The sequence below is a fragment of the Monopterus albus genome, unplaced genomic scaffold, assembly GCF_001952655.1.
Source record: "Monopterus albus unplaced genomic scaffold, M_albus_1.0 scaffold265.1, whole genome shotgun sequence".
Taxonomy (NCBI): domain Eukaryota; kingdom Metazoa; phylum Chordata; class Actinopteri; order Synbranchiformes; family Synbranchidae; genus Monopterus; species Monopterus albus.
This window is the reverse complement of record NW_018128145.1, coordinates 56316-60975: the sequence shown is the minus strand read 5'-3', so window position 1 is coordinate 60975 and position 4660 is coordinate 56316. Positions and strand designations below refer to the sequence as shown.

At 42.3% G+C, this 4660-nt stretch overlaps 1 protein-coding gene across 1 annotated transcript in view; it reads right to left on the bottom strand.

Moving 5' to 3' along the window:
- Positions 1 to 1422, bottom strand: part of dnaaf19 (dynein axonemal assembly factor 19) — a 4654-nt gene extending 3232 nt beyond the window's left edge. Inside the window, exon 1 of the mRNA XM_020621673.1 lies at positions 1076 to 1422. The gene's annotated coding sequence lies outside the window, so the exon portion shown is untranslated. The remainder of the gene's footprint in view (positions 1 to 1075) is intronic.
- Positions 1423 to 4660: the final 3238 nt, after the last annotated feature.

Here is a 4660-nt window from a genome sequence, read left to right as displayed (position 1 = left end):
ATGCCGAGGTGAAGTCCTCCAACTAGAATAGTGGGGAGTTTGTTCCACTATCAAAGTGTAACATGGAAATTTCTCTTGTTTCACGTACAACTCCTGGTTACCTTATAACATTAAGTGGGCCAAGTGTGTAACACTGAACGTGATGCGATAGCAGCCTGAACGTTAGTACTGTATCAATACCGAAAAAACATTCCTCTGTATAAAATGCTTTTGTTGCTGCAGATATATCTGCTACAAACAACGTTAGACATACGTGTGCATATCACTAAAATGGAAACCTCTTTATCTGACACTGTGTCACTGCAATGCCACCAAAACCTCGGGGTCTATGTTCCCTATATGTTAGTTCTGGAGCTGGTTATTACTGCTGCACCACCTGACTGCCACAGCTGACCCTAACCCTGAATGACATAGTTTCAGAGATGGGGCAGGATGGGATTGCTGGAGTTTTATTTGACTCTCACTTCACCCTTAATGGTAGAAAATTAAAGGGAGAAGTTAGTTAATGCAGCTTTATGAGTCAGTCATTTCATTTTTAGTTATTTTTTATTACAACATTACATCATTTCTTACATAAGCACTTCAACACTATGCAATAATTAAAAATAAAACATTGTACTAAAAGTAGACACTTGATATATAAGAAAAACTAATAAAATAATAGTGGAGAAATCTGAAAAACAACAAACAAAATGTTCCAGCTCTTTGACTATGACATAACGAGCTAGTTATTAATGTCGCCCGTATCCCAGACTAACTACACACTAGGCTCACTGACGTTAGACACCTGGTTGACACAGACTGTCTCCATACCACTGTTGTTTGTGTGAACTACAGCTGATACAACGTGTTATTGAACGCTGCTCGGTGGCTAACGTTAGCGTTAGCGCCCAAGGTACCAGCACAAGGCTGAAACTACTGCTATTTACTGTTAGCTTCCAGGCTAACGTTAGCGTTAGCGCCCAAGGTACCAGCACAAGGCTGAAACTACTGCTATTTACTGTTAGCTTCCAGGCTAACGTTAGCTCGGCGGACAGGCAAATATCGGTGTAGCTAATTTTGAATATAAATGTACCTTAAGTAGTTTAGCCACTTTGTGTTCCCAGTCTTTGCTTGTGTTCAGAATTGTTCGGGTGTTTTGGCCCCTTTCATCGCTCAGAAACAACAAACCGTTTCCATGACGACCAGGTTCCGGGCCGCTGTGCAGTGCGGTGTAACCGCGAAAACAGTGACTAAAACTGATTTGATGAGTTGAAAATGCTCAGCTAACCCACAGTTGTGATCCAGGAGCGACATTCCAGGATTTAACTCTTCATAAAGTCGCTTCTCGGACTGATACTGGCCATAGAAACAGTCTGCAGGTCAGACGAAAGTCTCGGTAACAGTTCAGGGGAGTTCATGTTGATGTGAGGACAGCTGAATGAACAAAGTCAGTGTGACGGAGTTCAGCTGACTATAATCAACCAGTTGTTTGTTCTTATTTGCAGATCAGCTCAGCATCGAGCTAATGTCTGCTAATGTCTAAAAGCCTCTTGGCTATTAAAAGCTGTCCGATATAACACTACTCTTGCCGTATCTTATATTATCTTGTTCGCCTGGTAGTTTCTCTTTTTTTATTTCAACATGCTTAATGCAACACAACCCCACATGTCACAGTCAACAAGTAACACAACAAATCTAAACATATCAAAGCATATCTGAACGTAACACCGTATCATTCAAGTAAAATAAATACAAACAATATTTTAAGGCAAAAAGTAAATAAAACATGAAAAGGTGGTGACAAAATACAGCATTATTCAGTTATAGTTGATTCTTTATATACTGAAGAAAATGAGACCATACTTCATTAAACTTCCTTTGGTATTAATTGTTCCTTGTGATTAAAGATTCAAAAGAGGCAGCTCAGTCATTAATTTTAACCAGTCAGGTAACGTAGGCTTGTCGGCTCTTCCATTGGTGAAGAACAATCCATGAAGCACCTGTAAAACCTGCCAGTCCAAGTCCAAATATACCTACATACTGTACATGTCCACACAACAGAAATTGGTCATCTTGCTTCAGTATTTGGGTCTGTTCACAGAAGGTGACCCTCACACCTTATCTATGGATAATCACTGTAGTCAGCCTGATCATTCTTATTAGTATTATTATTATTTTTATTGGTATAGAATGATCTCAGGCCTTATAAGTTGTGATTTTTAAAGCTGAATATGATGGTAAACACATAGACTATAATACAATTATAGTATAAAGGAGGTAGCTGCCTATAACTGCAGGTTGGTATTGTTTGGGAGGATTTGGGGTCTTGTCCTGAATTAATAACATGTAAGAAGGAGGTCTCTTATATGGGAACTCTGTTGGCAGGTTCATGGTAGTCAATTACTGAGTGAAGATCTCCGCCAAGAACCTCAAGCAGTGTTTGGAGCTCCAATATGTTTCAAATGTGCCACCTTAGTGTGAGAGGTAAAGCTTTATTTCTATGTCCAGGGGTACGCATGTCGTGGCCTTCAAACACACGACACAAGTACTGTCTTGTGTAAATAATGAACTGTGTGTGGTTTTTACAGTTTGTTCATGTCTGTGTTTAGAAGCAGTTCTGAGAAGAAACAGGTTACAGGTCAGCCCCTGGGTCAGTAGGAAGGTGTGACTGGGTGTCATTCAGGACCAGTCCAAACCAGTCCATCAGTAGAAAGGTCAGAACGACTTCAAATACACAGGATCTACGTCAGTGGCCGGTCCACAGCTGGTCAGCAGCCACAGCCCCACAGACACTATGTTCAAACTGAACATTTGAGACGCAGGACCTAAAAACAGAACAGCCACCTTTAAACAGCTTATTTTCTGCCGTTACACGTATTTCAGTGAATTTACTTGGTTTTGCCCTTCACAGGAAAGAGGGCAAACTGGAGTGAGCATGAAGGCACCAGCAGGGGGCAGCAGATCCCCATCTGTGTGTCAGCAGCTTGGACCAGATAAAACCATGCAGCCTCTCACACACACACACACACACACACACACACACACACACACGTTAACATTTCTGAGGCTCCCTAAGGTGTCTGTTTGGAGGCACAGCTCTCATCTTCGTTCTTCTGGTTCTTCCTGTGGAACACCTTTTCGTCAGGTTCCACCCATCTCAGCTTTGCTCCTGCATCTAGGCTGTGGTCTCTGGTTAAACTGGGACACACAAAGGGGAGTGGGGGTGTTACTGTTAATGGAGCCTCTCTTCTGTAACAGTTTAGACAGTGACAACATAATAATGCTAGTCTCTTAAACACAAATGCAGAAACAGGTGATTTCAGTGAGCAGACTCACACAGATGACAGCATGATGCAGGCAACATCTGTAGTTCCCAGGCATAGCAAATACAAAAACCTCAGTCCATTACTTAACTAAATACAACCACACAAACTGGTGGAGAAGCACAGGGGAGTACATGAACAAAGCCAAGCTTACTCAGCACAACACAAAGGAAACGGGTACTGTAGGTGGACAATATGCAGCGCTGCAGGTGAGTGTACACATACACAACACTTGACAGGTGTGTCTTCCTTTTCACAGTGATAAACCAAAAAGTCACAGGTAGGCAGCCTCCTATAAATCCTCTCCACACTCAGCTGAGTATCCCTGTGCTGCTCATTTTTTGGCTGCACTGCCAGTTTTTGTGGGTCAGCGGTGACCCACAGAATTTTTGGCTTTGTATTTCATCACAACCAAACAATTTTATGTTAAAATACACAACAGATGTTTACATTTGCCCTATACCTTTGTTAGTGCTACTCTTATTTTGTTTTTTAATAAAATGTAATAAATACACATAAGGTTCTGTAGATGGCTGATGCTCAGTCTCATCTTCTTCTCCAAACTGTCACTGTCAAACTCTGAGTTTTCAGAAATGTGAATGCAAGGCCCTCTGAACATACGGTAGATTCCTTTGGCCGTCTTGATCGGCTGTGATATCAGTTGTGCTAAGGAACTACACTGGCATTGCTGTATTTATTGCGTCTGTTTTGTGGGTGTTGCACCCACAGGACAGAGGGTGTGGTGTGTAGGGTGTGGAATATGCGAGCAGACAGGTGTGAGCATGTTAGCTTAGTAACATTAGCATTTAGCTTAGTGCCAAGTGCAGCCTCATAGAGCCACACTGACTTTTCTTGCCGTAATAGCAAAAACAGGGGAATGTGTAAGTGCATGTGTGTCTGCCCATGTTCCACCACTGGGATAACCAGCATCCCACATCCTGAACCCAGTCTGTCCTGGACCATACTAATTCCAGTTTTCCAGAGACCACGTCCATGCTTGAGGATCAGCATGCAGTCCAGTCCAGACATTGGCAACACTGCCTATCAGCTCACTGAGCTTGGCCAGTTCTTGTTCATCAGGTTCAGTGGCCAGGTCGGTGTATGTCAACTTGCAGTAGCTCTGAGCCTCAGCCCAGGTTTTTGCCTTTGCAACCAGAATGTAGGAACAAGGAAAATTGGGATCATTACTGAGATGCTCAGTGATACAGTCACTGCACGGACACTCTGATACAGTGGGTACGGAAAGTATTCAGACCCCCTTAAATTTTTCACTCTTTGTTATATTGCAGCCATATGCTAAAATCATTTAAGTTCATTTTTTTCCTCATTAATGTACACACAGCACCCCATATTGA